The sequence below is a fragment of the Puma concolor genome, chromosome A1 (genome assembly GCF_028749965.1).
Source record: "Puma concolor isolate L17-30 chromosome A1, mPumCon1.1.hap2, whole genome shotgun sequence".
In the NCBI taxonomy this organism is placed as follows: Eukaryota; Metazoa; Chordata; class Mammalia; order Carnivora; family Felidae; genus Puma; species Puma concolor.
Window position 1 is genome coordinate 89268892 of NC_141667.1, and position 27143 is coordinate 89296034.

General features: G+C 45.8%; 2 long non-coding RNA genes across 6 annotated transcripts; one reads left to right on the forward strand and one right to left on the reverse strand.

Moving 5' to 3' along the window:
• Positions 1-26930, forward strand: LOC147584293 (uncharacterized). Of its 5 annotated transcripts, none has more exons than XR_015248166.1 (4): positions 1-108; positions 18182-18318; positions 20183-20232; positions 23770-26930. It is a non-coding gene; the product is annotated as an uncharacterized LOC147584293 (long non-coding RNA). The 5 variants fall into 5 exon arrangements; XR_015248165.1 differs by lacking the exon at positions 1-108 and adding an exon at positions 5799-6424; XR_015248171.1 differs by lacking the exon at positions 1-108 and adding an exon at positions 10735-11162.
• On the reverse strand, positions 19497-24111 carry LOC147584294 (uncharacterized). The gene is made up of 3 exons (XR_015248173.1): positions 23671-24111; positions 20736-20877; positions 19497-19887 (listed from the first exon to the last, which is right to left on the reverse strand). It is a non-coding gene; the product is annotated as an uncharacterized LOC147584294 (long non-coding RNA).
• Positions 26931-27143: the final 213 nt, after the last annotated feature.

Below are 27143 nucleotides of genomic sequence, written 5' to 3' on the forward strand. Positions count from 1 at the left end.
TCAGGGCTTATATAGGCAACCCAAACCCAGCCAAAGCAAACCTCCCCAAACCCAACACTTCCAGCATGTCCAAAATGGGAGACAGGCGCCTGAGTAACCCGGGGCAAGGTATAGTGCCATCACGCTTTAACTTTTGTTCTGTGGGGCTTGCTAAATTGCTGTAAAGATAACATTCTCTGCTAGCGCAGGTTCGGCGGGGCAGGCTCTGCGCTCCAGCTTTCGGAGGCTGGGCAGCGTGCGTTCTGGCCCCTTTAGCATACAGGTCCTCCGGGCGGATTTTTCCAACTCGGTAGCCACGGGGGGAAAGGGGTCCAGGTCCACACCGTCCTAGGCGCACACGAATATAAAAGAATGTTTATTTAGGGCGCGGAGTACATAAAAATGCCCAGATGTCTTTGAAATTGGTAGAGCAAAGAAAAGGAAACGACGCCGTTTCTCATGCGTATTGACGCGGTCTGGGGGAAGGGGTGGGGTGGGGTGGTTGAGAGGGACACTAGGAAAGCGACCCTGGTGATTTTAACCTGCGAGGAACCGGGTGCCTGCAAATGTCCAGGGAAGGTCCCTGTCTCTTGCTGAGTGTTCGTGGGGTTTTTTTGGTTGTTGTTGTTTTGTTTTGTTTTAAAGATACACACACAGCTTGAGACCTGGCTTTTTTTTCTTTCTTTCTTTCTTTCCCAACTAAAGCCCCCAGAATATTTCCCACTATGGACTGAGGAGACTGACTCATGTCTTCAGGGCCTCAGCTAAATCCCTAAGAACGGCATGAAACGAAGCTCAGGTTTATTCCAGTAGCGCTGTCCAAGTTTATGATATTTGTAAACCGCCACGACAAGTGCCTTTGCTACGGTGTTCTGGTGGGCGGAAGGGTCACCTGAGGAGCTCATAATTCTTTTGGAGAAAAATTTGGGGGACATTAATACTGGTTTTGATAGGAGTTTACGCGGTCGGAGGTCTTTCGCTTTAGCGGGGAAACAGGAGGCTTGGGAAGGAGGACTGTGGATATCCTAGCAGTTTGGGGACCGACCTTTTGCACGGAGTCATTGGTGCAGACCCCAAAAATCTGGACATTCAGGTCTTTGGGAGAGCGAGATTCAGTGCATTAGCCACGGTTTATCCAAACTGCTCAGTTACAGGCAAAAGATACCTGCCGTGCCCTCATTGTGGATAGGGCTTCTCTTGGGTTGGTTTAATGATGGCCGATTAATAAAGCCAGTAGTCCGCTTTCAGTGGGAAGGGACCTCCCATTAGGCCACGCCGTAGCTACCTCCAAGGTCAGCATCAATAGCACCCAGGGGGCGGGTGCAGGCCAGTAGAGAGGGCTCTCGGAGGCCCCGCAGCAGGTGAGTATCCCGCCCTTACAAAGGTCTGAGGGGGCGCCTCAGGTAGCTCACTCTAGCCTGGAGCAGCGAGGGACAACAGATGTCCCTGGAGAGAACTCTGGAACCTAGAAACTGGGGCTTCGATTTTGTGTGTGTGTGTGTGTGTGTGTGTGTGTGTGTGTGTGTGTGTGTGTGTCTGCGAGGTACTGAGAAGCCACCCTTGACACCTCTCCTCCAGGATACAGTTCCCACCTCCCTCCCCAGGCCGAGGCGCCGCCCCCCAGCCCGAAATTCGTTCCTCTTCTCCTTGGCCTTTGGCCCGGGCGCTGCCAAGCCAACGTTCCAGGCCCGATCCGCCGCCAGAACCCGATCCAGCTCAGCACCCACACAGGTGTCAGCTTGAGTTGACATTATGTAATGGATTTGGCAGCCCGGGCTCTTACCAAACGGAATTAAGGAGGGTAGGGTTTTCTCTTTTCTTTTCCTTTTTCTTTTGACTACATCTGGTGTCAGGTGTACTTGATCCTCGGCAGCAGGTGTTTTTTTGCAGGAAAAGACCAAGCGGAATGGCGGCTCAGGTCAAAGCACTCCCGGAGAAGGGCCAGAGACAGGCCTGGGAGCCCTGTGACCAGCCTCCAAGCTCCCCTCCCGGAGCCGCTCACCTGAGGTTGTCCGGCGGCCGCAGCCTCAGCGAAGGGTGGCCTGAAGTCCAGGCGGGAGGGGCGTGAAGGAGGCACCCCCCACCCCCGGCTCGCTCTGTTTTCTGGCCAAAGCGTATGACTCTTTGCCTTTTATTAGCCTACATAACCCCCTGCGAGCCTGGCTGAGTGTAAGATAGGACGCAAAATCAGGAGATTCGAGGTAAACTACCTTCGCAGGTGACAAGGAGCCCAGCCTTCATCTCGGTAGTTTCGCCTGAAAGCAACCTCGGGCAGGCACAGGTCTCTAAAAGTCAACCAGAGAGAGCCAGTTCGAGACTCTTTATAAGACGCCAAGATTATGAGACTCTTGCCCAATTAGAATTTTAAAAATATTTTACCAATTTTGGTGTGCTGTAGAAGTATATTTCATAAACCGCCAGCCCCCATTTTATAAGACAGACACGAAAGAAAATTTAGGAATGGGGAGCATCTCCCTCTCCAAACCTTCAGTTTACTTGTGGGCACCAAATAGTTGTCTTCATGGATTTCAATGTCAAGGGCTGGTTCGAACTATTACAGACCCAAGGAAGGGTTTGTGCTTTAAAGAGCCAAATGCTCAATTTTGGGTAATGGGTTTAATTTGGAATGATAACATAGGAAATAATGTTTAAATGACCAACTGAGAGGCTAAATTTAAGTCTCCGTGTTCAGTCACCAATGTCATATCATTAAAGGTGAAGTGAAGGCTAAAAAACAAAGGCTGGGAGAGTTATGACAGTAACTGTAAGACAATGGCCAGGGGCTGGGTGTCCAAGTGGTTATTTACAGATTTGGACATGTATCCCAACTCCTTAATTTGGACTGGTGAGTTCAATTGAAAACTCACACTTACAAAGACTTGAGTTGCAAACTACACAAATAAAAAGCTCTCTCCCTCTAAAGTAGCTCTCATATACAGAGGTAAAGCTGGCAAACCTTTAACACTGATATTTTCATGACCCTGAAGTGTCCTGTACCCCTATGTTAATTGTAGCACCAATGATTACCAATAAATAATTGTTTTAATCTTGTGAAGATAAGCAGGGAGAAGAGTAATATCTGCAGAAAAAAAATTAAAACAAAGTTTAAACTAGATCCATTGATATGCAGTGGTCAAAAATGTTTAGTCGTGAATTACTGCTTCCTTGGTGCTGTGGAAGCCATGGATGTTATCACAGGAGCTCTTAGCAAAAAGAATCAGGAAGCAGCACCCCACCCCCACACCCACCCCCCACCCTGTTTTGAAATGCACAGGAGTTTCTTCACGAATTCTGTTTGCTGGATCTCATCTTCCAGCTGAAGATCCTGTAGTGATCTGGGAAGGGACCAGCCCTGACATGCAGCCGTCTGTTCCTGGGAGGAACTTGGAGATAGAGCTATACTTTCATGCCAAAAGGACAAAATGATTTTGCCCAGAAGCAGGTTGTGTTTTCAAGTTACCTTTCCGGTCTAATCACACGGTGCTTAAAAGACTGATACACATAGAGCACACTCATCAGTGCAGTCACGAGTGAACCAGTTTCCGTTTGGGGTTTTCCTCGAGTCCTCCTAAAGGGTCCCAAACCTTCCAAAGGGGCAAGCTGTACATCGTTGGGGCATCAGTGGCTATTGGGTGTCGAATTCAGACATTTCGGGGCATTTTGCTAGTAAAGAAGATGAAATCTCTGAGGTCATCATAGACGATTGAGTAGGGGAAAAAAGGAATGCAATTCATAAAGTTGACTGTTTAAAATACAAAGAAAAGTTTTGCACAATGTTAAGCCTTTTTAAATATAACCGAAATTTCTTTTGTCATCTTCTACCTATCAGATAATCCATTAGTTTCTTTTACCTTAATTGTTCTGTATTTCAGAGCTGTACCTTGTTGAGCCCCCTCCCCTTCCTCTGGGGACCCTAATCCTGAGGCCTCAGGATTAGAAGCAAACAGCAGCTAATAATTTCAAAGAAAGAAGCACGTTCTGTAAAAGTGTATTCAATAAGCAGAGCAGTTTAATTATTAAGCAATTGTTAAATAATGAAAAAATGACTTCTTTCTCCATCATACCATTGTACTCTAGCCTGAACGTTGCCCTTATACAATTACCCACTTGTAAATGTGCTACTGATCCACGGAGACTGCACTCTCACCCTCAGAAAACAAGCTCCAAACCGCGCGGGTGCGCGAGGACCGGGGTGCTGATGCGCGCGGTGTGCGCTCGTAGCGTAGCGACCCAGTGGGGCAGGCTGGGCTGGGGTCTGCGTGCTTCCTACTTTCTCTCCTATCACGGCTCTCCAAAAGAATTTTTCCAACTCCACTTTGGATTGGTAAAATACGGTCCGTAATTAACAGACTGCACACCGGCTCCTTTTGCTGAGGGGAAGTAATTTCATTTGCCTACAACGAACAATTTTTAAAGAACAACTTCGTTTGTTCCATTTTCCTTCAAAACTGGGGTGGGCACACACTAGCGATATTTTACCATTCTTATTCTTGAATGATATCCGGCAGGTAAACGGGTTCTAAAACATGCCAGATGTTGAGCAGTTTAACATTCAGGGACTTTTTTATGCCACAGAATAGGTCTACAAGTCTATGGCAATACTAATCCCTTAACTAAATATACAAATGCATCGCTCACCAAACCATCCACTGCAGTGGGAGAAGGAGGATGGTTACCGTGACATCATTGCTGTTATTTAAATTAAACTGCTATGGCAGAATATAATTGTTAATAAAAGCCTTCTTCTCCCCGCCCCTCAAGGTTTCCCCTCCCCCTCTGGCATTTTATGACGTGCCACCCACGATAAATGTAAGCAGAATTATGTCGATCCCGGTAGCTATTCTATAACTGTAACGTCGCAGCTACAGGTCAGCAAGGAAATGCAGAGGATAATTACCTTATCTGAGGAATAGTTTGAGAAAATATACTTTTTCATGAGTTTGGGCTGCTGGTGTTTAAACTTTTCTCTTTAAGTGTGTGTGTGTACCCAGAGAATTCTAGGAACGCTTGTGCGCACCTCTGTACTATCCCCATATTTGTACATTAAAGGCTGCCATGTAATCATTCCATTGGGCTGGCTTAATGCATTTAACAGAACTAATGGGTCGTCTGTGCCGAAAAAGCATGCTCCTATTTTTTAATCCCGTCACGTAATAAAACGGTTTTGTACCAGTCTGAGCCTTCCACCTTTATCCATTATAGATGCTCTTATCCAAGAAAACCATTTCAACAACTTTTGGATCCTGATAATTGCTAAAATGTCCCCCTTCCTTCTATGCAACTTTTTTTTTTTATCTTTAAAGCCTATTTTCGTGTTTAATAATAACAACAACCAATCCTTGCTACATAGAAACTCGGTTGAAATGATCCGGTGAGCTCCCGCCTTGGTCCTTGCTGCTGAATCTCAAATACTGGATATGATCGGACTTGGTCGTGGTCTCCAAGCTGCAGGAGACCGAAGCTACTTTTTCGTGCCAGGATTTCACCTTCTTTCTAGCCTGGAGTGTGCGCGCGCTAAACACACACACACACACACACACACACACACACACACACACGCCCCTCCGTAAAAATAAGCTGAGGGGGATGCCCCAGTTGTGAACAGAGACGCAGGACTGAGGCTGAGCCTGGGCGGTGGGTAAGCCGCCCGTGTGAGCGTCGCCCGCACCAGGGGCTATGGCTAAGGTGGGCGCCGGAGATCAGGGTGAGGACGCGCGGGGACTGCGCGGGCTTCCATTTCTTGTCTGAGACGCAGGCGAAGATGGCTAGGCGCCCGAGAATGAAATCAAAGTTCCGTGGAGCTTGGAGCCCCTAGACAGCCACCCCTGTCCAGGCGAAGGAGAGCCCTCCGCGGTCCGAGCTTAAGCGTGGAGCGGCCTCCGGCGCTCAGTCGGCTTGGGTAGAAGCCTGCGAAGGGGGTCCCGCGGCGCTTTTGTACTGCCCCGCCTCGGCCAGCCGCGATCTGACGCACCGGCTCCCCCGGGACGCTGGGGGCGTCGCACTGCAGCTGGGTGGGGAGCAATTTATCCCTCGCGTCCCATCCCAGCCCATCTTCGGTTACTCCACCCTACCCCTCCCATCCCTCCACCTCCTCCTCTTCCTCCTCCTCCTCCTCTACCTACGCCTTCACTACCTCTGATTCTCCACCTCCTCTTCATCCTCCATCCTATTTCTCTCTCCCCCTCTCCTCCCTCCCGCCTCCCTTCCGTCTCCCCCCTCCCTTTCTCTTCTGAATAAGCAAGCTTTTGCCTCTAAAAGTCACAAGTAATCCTCGTGTGTGACAGAGAGAGAGAGAGAGAGAGAGAGAGAGAGAGAGGGAGAGAGAGAGAGGGAGGGAGAGACCAGCCTGCCGAGAGGAGCGGCAGGCAGGAGGGGAATCTGGCACAACGGCTGGGAGAGGAAACTTGACGCTTCTGGGCCACCATTTGCCAGGGCCTCGCTCGAGGTAAGTACCCTGGGAACAGCGGAGTTCGATTCCAGGCAGGGTCCAGCCTTCCCCCGTAGCCCAGGCCCGAGAGACGGGCACAATTACCTGGGGCTACCCAAATAATGATGAAAATGGAGGTGGGGTGAGGGCAGGCGGGCGAGGGTGGGGGCGCGGGCAGGGTTCCAGCCCGAGGGCGGGAGCCAAGAGGATGCGGTGCGCGCCTGGGAGGTTGGACGCCGGCTTCTTGCCCTGGGGCACCCCGTGCGTCCTGCCAGGGTTCCAGGCGACCACGGGAGGTTTCCAGCTACCCGATTTCCCACTCTGTGCTGCGCGGTCCCACAGCTCCTTCTTTTACACATTTGCGTGCAAATGAGATCCTGCTCTGTCATGAAGTGACAATCTGCGCCTCGTTCAAACCTCAGAAAGGGAAAGTTTGGCAAGGAGGGGACTGCGCAGCTCTGCGGTTCCCTGGAACCTAAATTGGGAACCATAGATTTGCGCAAGGAATTGATAGTTTTCTTTTTTTCCTTTAAAAAAATTACCCTTAACGAAAAATTGTATGTATTCAAAAATATTATTGGATTACTATGTCTGATCAGCTGCTGATTACCTACCAATAAGCGTTTTAAACACACACGCACATTCGCGCTCACTCGCGCGCGCACACACACACATACATATACACACCAGGGGCTATGTGCAGTCGGGAAGGCTATCATAAGTAACCAAGAATTCATAGTCGCGAGGGCTTTTAAATGTGTAAAGAGTGTGTACGTGTCCTCCCTGTGTACAGAGAGCAGAGGGAGGGGACAGAGGGAGCGCGCGTTGGCTCGGCGTTTTCTCTGTGCCTGTGTGTTTCGTGTGTTGTCAGCTGGCTCTGGTTTCTAAGCGCTGAACGCTGCCAGGGGCGGGGGCCGGCATCCACCATCCACCTCGGCACCCTAGTGGCGAAACAGGACTCATTTGTTTGGTGCAGAGCGGTGACGACCTAGAAGAGACTGAAGTGTGGTTAGGTCGGCACCCTGCCATCCATTACACCTGCGGCAGATGGCTCAAGTGGTAGAATGGTTTTGTTTGCGGGGAAGAAGAAGGGAGGAGGGGGAAGCTAGAGCCTCGCCCCACTCTAAGGAAGTACCATAAAGAACCAAAGACATGAAAGAAGCCATATTCATACCATCAAAAGCAATAATGTCGCGGTCCATGAGTGAACCTGGGACATGTTAGTGACCTTGGTGCCTGACACCAATTGATGACATGGCAGAATTTTAGGATCAATATATTTTCAAAGGTATTTGTGATGAAGCACCTGCTTCTTCCCTACACACACACACACACACACACACACACACACACACACACACGTCTCCAACCAGATGCACACAGGTGTCCTTGGAGCTATACTCCCTGTAACCAAACGTCATTGAGCCCCTGTGGATTTCACCGAAGCTAAAAGGGAGGCCACTCCCAAGGCAGGGAGCCTCTCCTCTCCCCAAAACAATTTTTTGCAATCAGCCTGCCAGCTACCACACACAAGCCTCCCCTCCCCAGATAACCAAATAGCTGGGATTTAGTGGGGTTTCTAATGTAACTGTCTCTTTTTCACATCCAATGATGTGCCTTTCTGAACAATATTCTCACCCTTGCATCCCTTTCTTCCTTCATGCTCCTTAACAAGCAGGGAAGGAAGTACACACACACACACACACACACACACACACACACACACACCTCCTCCCAGGCGAGCCCTGAGAAGGGCAGGTGTGACAAAGGAACACAGATACAGTCTAATGATAGCTTAGCCTGTCTTCATTCCTTAATTTTCTTGCTAAGAAAGAGGAATTAAAAGAGAAATATATTAAGGAAGACCTAAATAGAATGAGAAGCCTCATCTCCACCTTTAGTTCACATACACATCACTGTAAAACCCATGGATATATATCTGTATATATCTGTATATTACATTACATATAATATAATGGTATGCATATATTCACATTTCTTGTGGAATAAGAAACAATTTCGCTGGCCTAATTTTCTGTTCCGAATTTAATTGGGGTTTAACATGATTATGCTTTGGAGGTGATTAGGTATACAGAGAAATTCCACCATTTTGACACATAAGTTCTATTTCTTTTATTTTCTTTAATAATAAATTAACAATTTTTAGATGTCAATAAAACCAAAGAATATCAAGCAACAATGAAAAATTATTCTAGCTAAGATTTTCAAGTCACAAATGAAGCTACATTCTAGAAACCTAATGCTTCCCAAGAAAGGAAAACATTTCAATCCCTGAATTTGCCAAAGTGCTTTCAATACACAGAGACCTCTGAACTGGGTTTGGTTGATGGGTGCTTGTCGTGTGCCCATGTAATTTAATTTTCCTGTAATCATTTTCTTTTTTTGGTGAAGGTTTCCATTTACAATGAGAAAGTTGACTTTGATATGCAGTGGGGTGCAGGACTCATTGAGAGAAATGCCATTAAGATATAGCTCTATTTTATTCATTATTAGTAATACAGGTTTTATTATACATCATGCAAACTGCTAAGGGCCTGCTCTGAGATGTGAATTCACATATTATCAGAATACATTCAGAGAGACTTGCAGGATAATTTTTAAAAAGAAGAAAATACTTGCAAATAGTTGAGGGGCAGGCTTCTAGAGCATTTTAGACTTTTTTAATTAAAAAAAAAGGAAGGAATTGGTTCTAAGACTCTTGACTCTAGGGGCACTAAGAGATTCCAACCTTATTTAAACAAAACAGAATTAGCAAAACGTTGCAATTGTAGATAATGCAGATAAAAATTTAGCCCTAACAAGAGTCCTTTCCCCCTTTTCCTCAAAACACTTTATTTATTCTTAATTTCACCTTATTCAACTTTGGTTGCTTGCTTATTTATTTATTTATTTATTAAAGTAGTCTCCGTTCCCAATATGGGGCTTGAACTCACCACCCTGAGATTCAAGAGTCCCATGCTCTACCTGCTGAACCATCCAGGCACCCCTCAAATCACTTTAGACCCTAGTTTCAATCAGTATCTAAAGCTTAGTAAAATAATTTCCAAGATGAACTCGAACTTTCTATGAAAAGTTTTTTTTTTTTTAAATTCTGGGATTTTAATGAGTAGTATTTTAAATGGAAAAATCTCAAGGATTCATATTAGTTCAGATACTCCAATCTTTCAGGAGAAGAAATATATTTTTTAATACTCAAGCAAGTTAACACCCGAATCACACGAAATCAGGTTTCTTAGGCCCAGGTGAGACTCAGAACCAAACACGGGAAATAGGAGGTATCTGAGGGAGAAAAGGAGCCTAAGATCCCTCTTTCCTCCACCCATTGCTGGGACCCCCTGCTTTTCACAGGAAATGGCTTTTCTGCTTGAACAGAAAAGACTGATAAGAGAAAGTAAGTCTGGAATACGTGAATTGGTTTCTTTCTGGCCTCCTACTTCCTAGGTTTTCCTCAGGCCTCGCCATCCCGTGGCACCCTCTCCCAACCTTCCCAACCAAAGCCAACAATCGAAGCATTTACATTTACATTTTTAGAATCTGTATGTGCCCTTGGGTCTCGAAATATCGCCATCACCCCAAATTTGCCTTTACTTCCGGCGTAATTAAGAAGATCATAATCCTTAAAGAAAAACCACCCAATCTCTATCCCCGGCAACGGTGACAGCGCGCTTAAGGTGCGCGGGGCTGGCGAGCATGAAGGCTAGGCTGGTCTGCGTGCCAGCCACTGACTGTGAGCCTATGTCCTTGACTCGCACATTTCTCCTCTTAGGGGAGGATAATGAACTCTCCTAGGTTCCTCATTTGCAAAGATATCATCTTTAGTCAGCACTGAAATGGAGGTGGTGGAGAAGAGGCCTGGGTCATGAACCCGAAGAGGTCAGGGTTCCAACCTCAGTCTGAGTCTCTCATAAAACTAGGAAACGGTGTCCAACTGCACTGCGGGTCCCTTCGGTACTCAGAAGAAAGAACCTCGGGCTGAAAGCGTGTGTGCCCGCGTGATTGTTCAGTCTCATCCTACAACCCCCCGAGGAGTCTCTAGAAGCTGAGGCTTTGTCTTCCTGGGGGCAGGCGAGGCCTAGAGGGGCAGGACGAGCCCTGGGCGCAGATTCCTGTGGCCTCCCAAGCCCACGCAGACGAGCACCCCCAGCCCAGGGCCGCCCCGACGGCCACGACGCGGTGCCCGCGTAGCCAGTAGGTGTCGCTGTTCCCCTGCTGGCCCGAGCCAGGAGCCCCTCGCTGGCCCCCCGCGCCACTCAGCCTGCCGCGCCAGGCAGGTTCACAGACCTACCAGAGCTCCCGAGAGAGGGCCGCTACCCACCTGGGACTCTCCTCTCGCTCACCTGGTCACGACCGCAGCGACACTGGCCGGCCGAAGGGAGCGCCTTGGGGGAGAGAAAGAGGAGAGTGGGGGGTTGTTGGGGAGCAACGCGGGGCCCCGACGGAAGCGGCTTGAAGCCACCAATTCTCCCTCCTTTCTCTTCTCTTCACGTGCTGTGGGCAGCGACCGGGCATAGGGAGCATCTTGGTAGAATCCTGAGCCGGGAGATTCAACCGGGGCTCTACAGTGGCTTTAAAAATAAGAGGTTGAAATCCCAGCTTCGTGGGAGCTAGACACACAAAGAGTGGATTGGTTTCAACTTCTTGCCTCAAAAAAGAAGAAAAAGAAAGAAACCTGGGCCTGGCCACATGCGCGATCTACATACCATCTTGTACACACATCTGCACGCAGAAATGCCGGGTAATCGCGACCGCCCCCCTCCCCTGGCCCAGGAAGGAGTCAGTATTTGTATGTGGTTGTCTTCTCCCAAAGCATCGCTTGCCAAATATTATTCCCCTTCGGAAACCTAGTAGTTAGCACGTCTTTGGGCTCTGTATTGAAATTCTAGGTATTGAGAATTCTGCGCCCTTCTCTGGCGTCCTGCGGTTCCCTGCCTTCGTCCTCGGCCTCGGTGTGCCGCGTAACAGATTATTAATCAGAAGCGTTCTTTTTGTGTGTGTCTCAAAAGGAGAAGGTTTGGCTTATGAATACTGAAAGGGATATTTACACTGGGTACATCCTATAGGTAACTGGAGATTTTCTTATGATTCTGATTGTTTTATACAGGAAAATCACTGTTCTGATTTGTAGATAGTAAGGGGGAACCGCACTGAAAACGCCAAATTCAGAACTTCGAGTTATTGAGTTAGCATTCAAAATGGAACTGGCTATGTATTTAAACTAACGTTTAAAAGCCCTATCTTCTTTTAAAATGTGGGAACATTTTGCAGTAAAAAAATTTAAAATCCCACACTTGATCTATATTTTTTGATAAACGCAATCAGTTGGTGAAGAGGAAAAATGTATCAATCAAATATCAAAGAGGATGAAAGAAAAATTCTTACTTCAAGCCCAAAATATTTTGGAACACGTCTTCTTCCTGACTCTGGGCCTTGGTCTCACTATCTTGGAGGACAAGGCTGGGCAGGTGTCTAAGTATTCAAGGGAAGCCTTCATTTTTTAACAAGAGGTGGCCAACATCATCTTTAAATGTCATGCCTTTTGCTATGTTTCACAAAATTGACTCCTTTATGTTAAATCTATATCTGTTATACAATTCTAAACAATTATTTCTGATACTGAGAGGGCAAATTAATCATTTGGTTATGTGGGAGGGGGGAGAAACACGTGTCTAATTGGAGGTTCTGAAGTTCAGTGAGGTGATATTTTTAGCTTGGAAAGTCCAAAATCAGATATTTGGGTATCTTCCTCCCTCCCATCTTTTCCCCACTGCCTCCCCATTTTACTTTTATTCACCCAACCCTTTGGTCTCTCTTTTCTGTTTTCTCCCACTTTCCTTTGCCTCTGTCTTCCTTTCTGTCCTTGTCATCCCACCCCCCACCCTCACCACCACAGCTCCTTTCCTCTTTCCTCTCCCTTCCCTTCTTTTCTCCACCCCCCCCCCCATTCCGCTCCCTTTCTTCTATGTTGTGTGTATCTCTCTCGGTTTCCGCGCCCCCCCCCCCCCGCACACACCCCCCCCACCATTTATCGCCTGATCCTATCAGTCAAGTTAATATAAAAGTAGCAAGTGGGAGGCCTGGACACTTTGGGGAGGTGTCGGCCGCTGCCAGGTTACCGGACGGAGTGGTGGCCCTAGATGCAGGGCACGCAGCTTGTGGAGGAGTTGGGGTCTGCCCGAGGTTGCGGGGCTTATTCAAATGCCGCCCGCTGCTGCTGTGATTCGCAGGGACTCGGCCTCCATATGGTAATGCGGGGCGGAGTGGGGGGAGGCGCAGAGGGTAGAGGAGGGGAGGATGGGGGTGAGGGCGGGGTGGGAGGGGGCTCCGGCACCGCGCGCTCGGCTGCCGGGCTGGGACAGAGCACCCGGACCCGCGGCGGCGGCGGCAGCGGCGCTACCCACCCTCCGCCACAACACCCACTGAACCAGCGAGCCACCGAGCCACCGGCCCCCGGGGTAAGCCACAGCGCGCGCACGGCAGTGACGGTGACGGTTCAGATGCTTCAGGTTACTACCATGAGCCAATAAGGGAGATTAGAAACAGAAAAGGAGATTACTGAGAGATCAGAGATAAGAGGTGTACCTCTCTGTGTCCCTTGTCACACAGCGCGCGCGCGCACGCACACACACGTCTGTACACACATGCATGCACAGACATCCGTACATGCACACATTCCTTGCTAGTACTATCTAAATATATGCACCGCCACTCTACGCCCTGAAACGTGGCGGTGTATTTGTCCTGTTCCCTGCATAAAGGCAGGCAGGTATGTTAGAGAGTCTAGGCAGGAACAAACCGCCACGCACGATTGAACTGCAGCCAAACTGGAAGAGACATTTAACCTGCCGAATTGTTTCGCTCAGCCAGGTGCCCCCCAGAAACCGGCAATTCTGCAACCAGTTGTGAAATTCTGCAACTATTCATAAAATGTGCTGAAAACGTACTTTAGGAAAGGCAATCTTGCTATGTATGGCAAGGTAAGGGCAAACCTAAAGGATGAGTGTGTTTCCGTTTTTTAATGTTTTACGTGTAGCCATCTGACCACTTTTTATTGGGTGACATATCATATGAGCACTTTGGTGTAGGGTTGGAAAAACTACAGCCAGAGGTAAGGCTGGAAATGCCATAAGAATTAAGCGTGCTAAAAATGGATGCTGGATAGTCCAGCATGAAAGATGGCATACAGCTGTAGGTTTAAAATGGGAGAAAATGCATCTGAATATTTATACATGAAAGCCATTGGGGAGGGCGGAGTCTTGCCCTGAGTATCTGTGCAGGTAAGTTATTCATAAGAAAACTAATTACCTGTGCATGTACTTGGATTTGTTTAATTGAATAAGCTGCATGTGTGCATACTTGCTGTTCTTGGTGGCTATGCAATTATGGATTCAGTCTTTTAAAAATGATAGCTTTGGGGGAATCTTAAAAGTGGACTTCATACATATATATTTCCAAAAGCCATTGTGCTGAATAGATACGTTGCCAGGAAGGAAAATCTGACCCTATGAACGAGATAACCATTGCTTGAAATCTAACTCAAGGCCTGTATATTTTAGGGTAAATCAACTGACTTAATATAGTCAGTTGTTTTGTTCATTTGTTTTCATTTCAAAATCAGGAATTAAGGATGCTTTTCAATCGAGATAATGTGCCTGTTTCCAGTCATATGAGATAAAAATGAAACTCAGTAAATTTTGAGTGTAGCAGATAAGGTACAACATACAACATGGTTGAAAATGTCTTCCTTGCAGAAGGCTGTCCGTTGCTGTGTCTACACATTTTAAAATAATTTTTTTTTACAGTAAGAAATGCTATAAGGCTATAGGGTAGCGAATGCCGCAACTCTCAGGCAATCAGCACAAAAATTCTTTAGAATCTTTGGAGTCACTTCCCTTTTTACATACATTATCCCAAACACACTGGCCCGAACTGTGTTTTTGCTAATATGAAGTTAATTAGATAATCAAACTTAGAGCCTTCAGCGATGGACATTACAGCCGACCAAGGGGGTATGTCAGGAAAGAAAAAAAAAAAAAAATGTGTCTTTTCTTTTATGACCAAAGCAGGAGGTTATACAGCTGGCATTACATACATGACAGATGTGCATATTTGGAGCCTTAAATACACAGAAGCAGAGAGGCAACTGTGCATATTATCTACCAAGAGACAGCAGCAGACACTCGCCAAAAAATACAGACAGAAAGGGACAAGAAAGACAGATAGACATAGTAAGATAGCAAAAAAAGGAACGGAGGGGAGAATCAATAAAACGATACAATCTGAACTTTTCGCGAATTAAAAAATGCAAATATATCTTTACATATGCATCAGTATTAAAAATAATACACGCTGGAACCAACAGGAGCGGGAGCAGGAGGAGGAGGAGGAGAGGTGGAGGAGGAGGAGGAGGAGAGGAGGAGGAGGAGGAGGAGGAGGAGGAAAGAATGGAGGCGCCGCGGAGCCCTGATTATGCATGGGCTGGAGCTGCCTCCTCTAACCTGTTCTTCTCCGAGCCCGGCAGCCGGCGGTCCTCAGCCGCCCACAGAACAGGAGCCGAAACAACCGTTCCCGAAGGCTACAGCGTTTATTTTTCTCTTTTGGGGGTTTTGGCGGTTGTTTCAGGGGCTCGCCAACTGGCCCCTTTAATTAAAAGCTTCAATAAAAGGCGATCGCGCCAGGAATGCACCGGCTCCTCTCCGCGCAGGATTTGCATATTTTTTTAATGCCCTAATTTCCTTGATGTATGTAAATGTAGCCGGACGTAGAGGGAGACAGGGAGCTGACGTCAATGGACGTGACCTCGCAGCTAAACCTTGAACGTGAAGCCGGGATGGGGGAAAACACGGAGCGGCAGCCGGCGGAGCCCGCTAGTGCGGGCGGCGGCAGCGGCAGTAGCCAAGCCCAGGCCGGAGGAGGCCAACGGGCCCCGTCCCAACCCCGGGGAGGACGAGACTCCGTCTTCTATCGCCACTACCTGGCTTCCAGACTCTCCAGCCTTCCGGCCGCACACACATGCTCTTGTCTTGCGCCTCCAACCCCACCAAATACACGTTCTTTTGCTTCCCTCAGAAAAACAGCACACTCAAAAACAACAAACCAAAATCAACAGATAACAAACCAGATCAGATCCCCAAATGTTATAAGACCAATGCTCAGGTAGCTTATTAGAAAGAAGACTGACAATGGAACATAATTTTTTGTTTTTTTCGTTTCTTTTTGTGGGGTTTTTTTTTTTTTTTTTGGCTTCTCTCCACAACAAGAAGAGGGGGCAACCTCAGACAACAGCAAATCATTCCTAAAACATGATAAGCTACACGTGTTTCCAGTAGGAGAGGTAAATCGCCCAGCCGACTGGTGGGAGCTTCTCTTTTTGGTACCTATTTACCTGTGCACTCATTAAGCGCGTCAGCTTCATTAACAGGCATGCTGTTAGCCTGCGTTGTAATGTGATGAAGTGTGCGTGCGTGTGCGTGTGTGTGTTTTAAAGGGGTGCTTGGGCTGGTGAGCACCAAGGCAGGGGCTGCGAGCGAGATGAGAGAGAGATTGGTGATTCTCCGAGACCGCCTCTGGAATTTATCTGCGGGGCCATCTCAGCCAGAGATCCTGGGCTGGAGTTCGAGTTTCACCCATTTGGGGAGGCAGGGTGTGCTGGTCAGAGAAGGCTCTCTCTCTGAACAGCCAGGCCTTTCCTATTACACTGTGTGGGAGGAGGGCTTTTGAGGTGTAAGCCGTTCCGTGGTCGCAGCCCGGGGCGCTGCCTCGCTGGATTCAGCCTGGTGTGTTTTTATCTTGGAGCTCAGCAGCCTTGGCGAGGAGGTAGCGACTCTCGGCTACCCGGCAGGGAGGCCTTCACACTACTCCCCACCCCCGCCCCTCACCCAGCACCGCGCGCCGGCGTGTGCGTGCCTGCGCACCGGGCGGGAGCCACTGGCACCTCCCAGTGCACATCCGCCCCCGCTTCTGCTCGCTCCCCATTCCTAGGCAGCTAAGAAACGATCCTCGGCCTCCTCTGGGCCGGGGCCGTGTGAAGCCCCGGGCTGAGGGCAGAGCCGCTGGCTGGCGAGGAAGGGGCGCCGGAGGACGCGGTGTCGGCTTCCCAGTCCTGCCCTTGGCCGCCACAGCTGCCGTTTCTTCGTTTCACCTCGCAACCTTAGCTTTGTTTTCCTGACACGCTCGTGGCTACCGGGCCCCACGCCTTCGAGGGGAGTGTATGCGTGTGCGCGGGGGGCGGGCGCGCGCGGCGGGCGGGGGCCCTCCCGCCAAGGACACGCATGGCTGTCTGTCCTCCGGCTGCACTTGGCGGGAAAGCTGGGGGCAGCCGGCGGGTCTTTGCGCCGGCGGCTCTCATTACCACCTCCTTTCTGCCCACCCCCCCTCCCCCCGGCCGCATTTACATACGGGCCACTCGCCTGAATTTTTATAGCCCCCGTTCCGCCCCCGGTCGCACACGCGCAGGCTCTGACCAAGTGCCCGCGCGCGCAGACACCCGCGCCCAGGCTGCGGCCGGCTGGGAGCGCAAGCAGGCCCAGGGGTGCAAGCCGCCCTCGGCGAGACAGATTCTTGCACCCTCCCTCTCGTGCCTACACCCCTGACAGCCTCCCGGCTCGTGTTCCAGGAAGCCCACTTTGCCCCCACCCTTCTCTCCCTGCACACTCCCACCCACACCCTCCCACATCTCTTTGCCTCTTTTCCTGGAACACACACACACACACACACGCACACACACACACACACACACGCTTTTTCTTCCCCCTCAAATAGATAACCCCTATGGCGCGTCCCTGGTACCTTTTGAATAGCTCTGGAGTTTAAAGAATAAAAATCCTTATAATGTATTGCTTGTCTTCAGCCAAACACATTTGACGACCACAACAAAAAGAGAAGGAGGAGTGAGGAAAGGGGACTTGAACCAAAAGACCTTTCTTTTTTTTTTTTTTTAAGTCCGCAAGTCAAAAGGTCATTCTCCAAGTTTGTAAATAAAATTGCAAAGGGAGTCCTTAAAAAAAAGAAAGAAGGAGAGGAAAGAAGGAAGGTAGAAAAGATCCACAAGTTACATAAAATGGTGCATTGGAAAAACAAGACAGGCCTATTCTTTAAAAAGAGAGAGAGAGGGAGAGAAAGTCTAAAGAAATCAAGAGGAAAATAGAAACTGGGGGGGGGGGGGGAGAGGAGAAAATAAAAGATAGAAAAGGCAAAAGAAGTTTCCAAAGAAATGTGTGCTTTGCATCCTACAATAGGAAAATGTAGCCATTGCCCTCCTTCAGACGAGACATTTCTAATTTGTTCCGTCTGTCAGGAGGGGACTATGAGAGGTTTGGGTGCAAATTCATTATCTCTGGCAACGCAGAACGTAGTGTGGGGACTGAAAAAGACCGTGGCAATGGATGAACAATAGGGCTTCAGTTCATCAGTAACAAAAGCAGTGGGGAAATTGGTTGAGTTTCAGAGCACGTCCTCCTCGGCAGAGGGGGCTGGACTAGACCTTGGACAGCCCCCCCAAAAACTTGCCGAGCCTCACACACACCACTTCACTCTCCACTCCGAGGCTCAGGGAGCAAGTGCCTGGAGTGGGGGGGAAAAGTTGGCTTTTTTCTTCCTTCGTCTTTTGCGTCCTTCTCTCTCTCCCAAGAAGGGAAGATCCGTTTAAACTATTTTAGACGCAATCAAGCAAGAATCACCGTGTGGAATTGAGCGGCAGTTTTAAATGTGCTAAGGAGAGGAATGATCTGAAAAAAAATTTTTTTTTCTTTTTTTGAGACGCCGAAAGGAGCATGCTTTTGCACTGCGGCCGCCCTGTGTGTGACTGACTCTGGATCTTGTCTTCTGGCCAGCGCCTCGATTCCTGCTCAGCTGGATTTGGGGGGCAACACTGCCTCGCGCAGGGAGGAGAGCAAGTGAGTACCGTCGCGGCCCGCAGGCGGCAACTCGGTCGGCGGCACAGGGCCAACAGCCCGCTGCAGCCCCGCGCCCGCGCTCCTCACCTCGTCCTCCAGCCGGTGACCGCAGAGCCCCGCTGCGGGTCGCTCCGCGGGCCAGTCCGGGGCTTTGCTTCAGCTAATTGATTGTGAGTCTCGGATGCTAAACCTGTTGATCTCTTGAGTTGTCTGAGCCAGAACTGTTAATTATCCAGCGGTCTGACCCCCAATTGCAGAGAGATGCCAGGAAAATTTCACATGGGAAAGAGGAATTTTGTATGTAATTTTGTGTTGTTGGTGGGGGGACTTTTTTCTTATAAACCTAGAGCTAAGTACAATCGTATTTTGCGTTCCTGGATTCAGGATTTGCATTTTGTTGAATAAATCTTTTAACCACCTCAAAGTTGCAATCACCTGGCAACGAAGTGAGGCTCTGACTGGATTCTGGTGTAAACTTTATGTACACTAGCTAACTAGACCTAATGGATTTCCACTTTCTCTTTCTCTTGCCTTTTGAATTCTGGGAGCCGAGAGGCCGCTTTACAGGGTTATCCTAAGTTCAGATTCATCAAGATAACAGCCACCATGGTTAGTTATTGGGACTTGGAGCATTTCAGCTTCAGATGCTTCTGGTATCTGAGCGGATCCCGGTCCCTGCAGTTTGCCTGGAGCCCAGACCCCGCGGAGGGAGGCAAGACCTTCCTTCGGTGGCCTGGAATTGTCTGAGGGAACACGGGGAGGTGGGAACTGTATTTGCATAGGTGTCTGCGGCGTTTTCTCTTGCAAATGTACCGGCGCTGCTTGAATGGGGGACTGTCTTATGGGGTCAGGGCAGCAGTGGTATTGATCAGAAGTTAGACCGGAGGCCCTGTCAAGTCACGGCCATGGCCGGAGGCTCTTTTGGAGCCGTGGCTGCCTTGGGCCCAGAATGGCAGGGTCGGATCCAGTTTCCTCCCTCTTCTGGTGCCCAACTCTTCCCAGCACCCTTCTTCCCCACCTTGCCACAAGTAATTAGGGCCCTGTCTCGGGAAAGGAGCTCCCATAGTCAGCATAATTGAACCAGTGGAGTACTTTCATTTTGCAAAACCAGTAGCCCCACCCCACTACTCCAAAATAACAATAAGCATTAAAAAAAATCATAAAAGAAACGCAACCTATTTTCGAGAGAGTAAGACTTCTTTAATATATTGAGTCATGGAGGAATGGGGGAAGGGAATAAAAAAATCCACCACTTTACAGCAATCAGGTTTTACATTATTCATTGATTTACTGAAGGAAATAGCCAATCAGGAGCCATAGATATGAATGCACATCTCACCGTGCAGTGGCCTTACAGTAAACTATTTGCATCTTTCTAATGGATTAGATATTTATCTAGGGATTCCCATTGTTTGAAAGGCCTGGAAATCTAGTTCCTTAAACATTTAGAAAATATGACTTTGTTCCAGTCTTGAAATTCTTACATGGAAGAACTCTCCTTCGCCTTTTGTATGGCAGGTTATAGTGTTCAAATCCCTAATGTTTTTTAAGAGTCCCTCTTCTTCCAAGCTAAAAATAAAAGAAAAGAAGAAAGAAAAAAATTAATTTCCTAAACCCCTCCAGATTCTGCATATTTTGCATTCCCATTATCATGCATGTCTCCATTTAAATGCAAATTAGCATATTTAACCCTGTGGGTGCTGAAGCCCAGCATACATTGTACTGAGGTTTTTTGGAATCTCTTGGCATTTAAAGGGATCATGGTAATTGTGATACTTTAAAATGAAGCCAAATCTAAACATGATTGTATAGATATATGTATATATTAAAACTGTGATTATTTGTTTTCTTGACTGTTTTTCAGAAGAGACTACAAAGAAGCATAAAATGAATAGACAATACAACCAGCCAAAGGTAATTTAAATTTTTACATTTGGTAAAATAAAAATGACGTACAAAGTCCAAATAGAATATCATTTGCTGGGTGGTAGGTCTGTAGTGTATTGCATATGTCCCAGTTCATGCAATAGGTACAGTTCCAGAAAAATCTAAGTTTCCATATGTGCAGTTTTTTCCCCTGTATGTAGCCTTTGTATACTATATATCAAGGATAATGCAAACATACCTGTAACTGCCTATAAGAAATGAAATTCGGGATACAGAAGACATAATAGGACACTTTTTTTAGAAAGTAAGCCAGACAAGTACCTTGCCTGAACTATACAAATCACTGTAAGTTAAATGGCTTTTATGTAGAAAATGGTAGTGTTGACTGTATTAGTGGACTGTGGTTTACACACATAAGAATCTACAAACTCAGTGTTAAAAAGGGATTTCAGTAATAGGCCAATTTTTTTATATACCATGCAGTAGTCTGAATAGGATTCAGAGAGGTATTGTAAATATTAGTAGCAAACCTGATTATTTGCATTTATGGAATAGCATGAGTCTGATCCAAATATGTGGAAAATCATAACTTTTCACTTCTGACTTAAGCAGAGATTGTTTATTCCCAAGAAAACCAGGATGTTTCAATTCATGTTTCAGCCATCTGGAGACCTATAAAAAGATGAGAAAACAAGCATGACAATCATGTCCTAATCTACTGGCCATTAATGGGAATTTATTAGAGAATGAGCAAGCAAGCCATTTGAATTCAGTACATCCTTCAATATGCAGATTTCAAAAAGGGTATTCTGTAGCTCAGATAAATAGCTTTCTGAAAAACAGAAATATCTGATATATAAACATGTAGGTGTTAATAGTTGCTCATAACAATGCATGGCAGGCATTTCTGGGAATCAGCACAATTGTTTCAACTGTTTCAAATCCCAAGTAATAATAGAGTCCTTGAACTGTATATGATAAACCATGGTATGGACGTTGGCAATATTCAAAATAATCAGGTGTTCAGTACTAAGCCTTGCTATATATCTTTTATTTCTCCATACCTTGAAAGAGGATAGAGAGGTAAAATATTTGATTGGCTATATGGCTAATGAGCACACTGCCCATAATCATTATGTTAGCCATTTTCACTTTTTGGAGCTCTCACAATGAATCTACAGTATATGTGGCATGCATGGGGGCCAATCCTGGAGTCAGCTGATATGACTATGTGGCACTGCTTTAGAATATGCTATTTTAAGACAGTATTTTCTGTAGCTTCTAAGTGTAGAAGCACTTCAAATGGTCAGTGTCTTGGCTTTCATGATAGTTACTTGGGTTCAAAAATGCATTTAATTTTTAAATGTGGAAATGTAGCCACACTAATTTGTGAATTCACACAAATATGGACTGACACACAGAGACATACATGTATCACATCTCTAGTTTCACCACCCCCCACCCAGACATATGTAAAGCAAAAAGATATTCTAAAAATATCTGGCATTCCTTAGGGTTTTGACTTAAAGAATTGAATTCATCTGATCATATGCTTGCATTATGTAGTACATGCCAAATCACTAATGATTCTGCTTCGAGGTCTTGGAAAGCAAAGCCAAAATACTCTCAATCTTCCAAGGCAGCAAAGCTCATTATGGTTTTACATAATGTCAAAGTGGCATGTGCCTCAGTGATGTGTTCAATTCTATCCATTAGTTTATGTTGTGACCTCGTAGTTCAAGAAGGAGCAGTAACTCTATGGGAGTGTGTTTCTCTGAATTACTTTGTAGTTTGCATGTACATTTTATATGTAACCCAATGCAGCCATTTCTGATCATACTTCTTGTACCAAGGTTTGATAAGAAAGATACATATACTATTTCCCCAACTTAGACTTTTCTAGATAATAAGAACATGAATGCTCACCAAAAAAAAAAAAAAAAAAAAAGTAAATAAAAATCTAAGGGAAATTGGCATCCATGTTTCTAAATTGTATCTTTAATTGGTGTAATATTATTGTTTGAACTCTAGATTGGGGCTTAGCAATTTTGGTTTTCTTTACTTGTCAGTCTTTTCTCTGGATTTATATATGTGTGCTCTGTATGTAATTTGGTAAGCATATTCACACTCATGTCTTAACATGAATAAATTTCTGAATTAATGGAAGAGTATATATTAATGCTGAAAGTGTTTTAGTCATTGGGGAAAATAGTCAACCTAAAGAAATGAGAGTATTGTGATAAACTAGTGATGTGTGAAATGAATATGAAGGTTTATAACATTCGCTTGTAGCATATATTTTAAAGAACAGTAACACCACCAAACAGGACTCCTAATTTTGGAAAACAATCAGTAAAGTTCACCCAGGGTGGATATGCACCTTATGTGGGCTGCACCTTAGATATTCTGTTGTGGGGCATCTGACTCTTAGAACTGTACATATTATAGATGCATTAAACATAGATTACCCATTACGAAGGAGGAGAAGAAAAGAGCTTTTTTAAGTGACCATATTTACACTTTGAAAAGTCCTAAGAGAGGAAGGAGGCTAATTAATTAATAAAACAATAGTCCCCTCTAGATAGAAGAAAGGTGGGGGTGGGGAAGGGGAAGGAGGGGTGGAGTTATGCTCTTACCACCCAGGTGTTTTGTCTTTTTCATGAGGTAACAATACTTTTTTCATAATTTCATAAGGAATACTAGTGTATTTTGTCCTTCTGTACGAACATTGATGTTTGAAACTATAAACAAAGGCTCAGCATTTTTATTACAGCAGAGTTGTGTACAACAGTAGAAACTAATGCTGCAGTGCTTACCTGTGCCATATTCTAAGGCACACACCCTACACAGTCATTAAAACAAACAAACCAAACAAACAAACAAACAAAACAGGATGAAGTCGGCCTGCTTAGAGCATTCCGTTTGAACTTAACAGAGCAAAATATGCTGCCCTATCGCCATGGTACATAGATACAAAACATGACTGAGCTGTGAAGCCATTAAAAACACACCACCAGAGCAAATTGTCAATGTAATCACACATCGACTCACTGCGTAATACAGATCTGATTCCCAGCCCCAGAAAGCAAGGCCCTGCTTTAAGCAATAGCAAAGTGCCTTCCATCTGTCTGCCCATGCAATCTGCCAGAAGAGAAACGCAGGCAAAGACGTTCCCCAGATCTGAAATGCTTTTATCTGTCCTTAGAGAGAGATTTCTTCCAGTCTTTGGATATTAGAGCGATCTACAGTAGCACCGAAGAGGTAAAAGGCCGCGGGTTGCTTTTCCTGGAGCAGTCGGTAGTGCTAGCGGAAGAGATGTTGATTGAGAAAATAGGGCTTGTAGCGATGCTGCCGCTGCTGCTGCTGCCGCTGCCGCTGCTCGGGCAGGAGGCGTGGGGCAGTTGGCTGATCACTGATGCATATCAATAACCATGTACTTGAGATTTCTCATGACATCATCATTACCTTGGTCTCCCGCGGTCTCGAACCTTTGACCTTGCCGGGCTGGTCCACGTTTTGGCTGTGAAAGCCCCTCCAATGATGGCCCTTTTCTCCTTCTTTCAGACCGGGGGCAGCAGCACACCAGCAAGACGGCATCTTCTCTTCCCCAGCCTAGAAGCCCTGTGAAATCGAGGATCTTCCCCCTAAAACACACACACACAAGATATGTGCAATCAAGCTGCCACCGCTTGGTAAAAAGCTCATGGTGCCTAACCCAAAAGGATCAGGAGCAGATCCCTGAATCAGCTGTCACCTCTTCTATAGAATGGGATGTTTTTTTTCCTTCCTCCTTAACCTGCGCTGGAAATTGCCGTTGGCTTTATACATCTCTATAGAGGGAGGCTAAAGAGTCTTGCGTGAGAACGAAGCAATTTACAATGCAAATAGAGGCCTGTGGAGGGACGGATGCTGCTGCACACTCCTAACCGCCCGCTGCATCTTAATAGCTGGTTTTATTTTCTGATATTAATAGATGAATTGTTGGCTAACGCTGCCGGAGATTACTTGCTGAAAGGAAAAAAAAAAGTTCGGAATAAACTTTGAAAGCAACAGATCTCGTTTGGATGTTTTAGCCGCACACACAAACAGAAACCAGGTCATATTCACATACAAGAAGGAATCTTGTGCACGGCAAGTGTCCTGGAGGACTGCTCTTCGGTACTGCCAGAGAGAGCGGGATCTGGAATCTGGCCAGAGGAAGACAGAGGCGTGTGAGGGAAGCGAGTTGTTATCTTTGGTTATCTAGCTGTATGAGTGTATTGGTCTTCATAAAGCTAGATAACCGAAAGTAAAAACTCCTTCAAGATCGCCGGGGAGCGTGTGAGAATGAAAGACTACAACCAAGAGACAGTAAAAACCAGAAAGGTCAGGAATACTTATTGAATCTAACTTTGCTTTTGTTTTTGTTTTTGTTCTTTTTCCTTATGTTAGAGGTGGGATTAGAAGAAATTAAGTGACACACAGATGCCAAAATAGAAAGGTGCCAGCTACTTTGAGAGGTGTTGTTACAGCTGCCGAGGAGAATTGTATAGTGCTAATCAGTAAAGATGCATGTATAGTTTTTAAGGCCAAAGTTTATACGAGGTTCCCCCCCCCCACCTTAGAAAGCTGTTGTAGAGACGTCTGGTATCTAGTTTAAGAATGATTTCATAATACATAGACTTAGGCTATTTACTTCTGAGGTCTCCCTCCCCTGAAAAATTTGAAGACTGTGTTTGGAAACTACATGTACTGGGGTTGTATATCAAATTATATTAAATTAGACTTTCAGAAAAGTTTATAATGGAAGGTTAATAATTTGTAACTACTGAGGACATACAGCTAGCAGAGAAAATGCAACACACACACACACACACACACACACACACACACACACAGCAAAGGCTGATTTTTTATTCTTCTATTCAAAATACAAGGACAGATGCTTCTCTGTTCCAAGAGGGTTTCCTTGAGGAAGCTACTGAAGCAGAAAGACATGATGGAGACGAGATCGCCTCCCCTCTTGTCAAAGTGTTAAAAAAATGTTCTGTCTTACTCTGCGCCTAGCATTGGAAATGAAAGTGACATTTACGCCACAACCCACGTGTGCGCCTCCTCTCTTTTTGTTTAAGGATGATCAGGTCTATCCAGGAAACAGCTCTGGCATCCCAAACTGAAATAATTAGGACGTATATAGACCTGACAAAAATGGAAAGGGGGTGGGGAATCTGAGGGTCTGTCTTGCCTAATTGATTCCGATAAACGGAATGCAGGAGATGTGAACGGCAGGACGCTCCGATTCCCACGCTCGGGGGCAAGTGGTAAAGCGGGCCGGCAGCCTATGACAGACAGCCCTGTTGGGGGGTGGGGGTATGAAAAAAACATCAAGCGTACACACCATACTCATCTCCATCGCTTAAGAAAGTAGAGGCATTTCCCACCCACAGCCATCTGCAGCCTCCCAAATGGTAGTACCAACTGATCTGTAGCTGCTGCATACATGCTGTCTGTTTCTGTTAATTCTGTAACCACTGTTTAATTTGGCCATAATTAAGTTCAAGTTTCTTCTTTGGTTAAGATTTCAATATTTAAGGAAAGCTAGTAGAAAGCAGTTCCAAAAAGTTTCCGCCTGCCCTTCGTGTCAAATTCTCAGTCTGTACTTTTGGCCTTGTGACTGCCTTTTGACTTGTTTGGGGTGGATTATATTTAAAAATGCAACTTTATATAACAGACATTATTATTGCTTCATCAGGCTGTTTACCCCTTGACATGATCTATGTAGGAACTTGGCCTAATTATGCCAGTAGACGCAGTGGAAGTAAAACTATAAAATCATCAGCCTATAGAAAGTTAATTACAATAATAATATGATAAAATGTTGTTTTGATATAGTTCCAGTGAGATGCATTCTAAACAGCCATTTTTATTTACTCTAAAAATGACTATACTTAGCAGAAACTTTGGGACTTTGGAGGTCCCCACTGTAATCTTTTCATAAAAGTTCTTACATTGTTCCACGTGTCAACAAGCAAACATTTGTATAGGCATTAAACGTAAATACAAACATTGCAATAAGAAAAAGCCTAACATGGCCTGTTATCTTCCATGTGGCCTAGATTACTGACAGTCCCAAATCCCAAATATATACAGTTTTTCTTGAAAAGCATTACATTTTTCTTTGTAGCTTCAGCACCTTATAAGACTTCAGACTGGAAAAGCGTGTAAAACTACTGTTAGTTTCAGTTAGAAACTCTGAGAGACTTTATTAACGTAAATTCTCATTATGGCTGCTGAACACGTGCCAAAGTTTTACTACAGTAGTGACCGTTGAGAAGACCCTTGTTTATTTACATTTGAAGCACTGTTTGTGCAAACAACCTTTCATTGTTAAGTGCCTGTATTCCTTTCATTTACTTCATGTCCAGGGGTGCTATTTACCTAGAACCATTGTCTACTACAATTAACATTTACATTACAAAGTGTGTGGTTTTCTTTCTCAAGGAGGTTCAATTAAGGCAATAAGATGTTTGCTAGGGAAACCTATTGTTTACTGAAAGCACTCAATGGAGTCAAATTACTGAAGCTTTTGCTTACATCTTGGTCTTTTATGTAAATGTGTTAAATATAACATCTAAGGAAAATAAACAATATTATAATTATGTGTTTGCCATTGTCATATCAAACTTGCTTTGTACCATACTAATGTTACATGACTTATCAATCAATAAAAATACATTTCAATGTTATTATTTTCATTTTATTTTTTGCTGTTCCACTATTCTTGATGCAACATGTCCCAATTTTTCTTTTTTCTATTGCACATCAAATTTCTGACATTTTGTTTTATTTGTGTGTGTTGAAGAGAGGTACTGTATCTGAGCATGGGTCTGAAGGATGTCCAAGGTAATCTCTACAATGACCTTATAATAAGGTGATATTTCTTTGAAATCTGAAATATT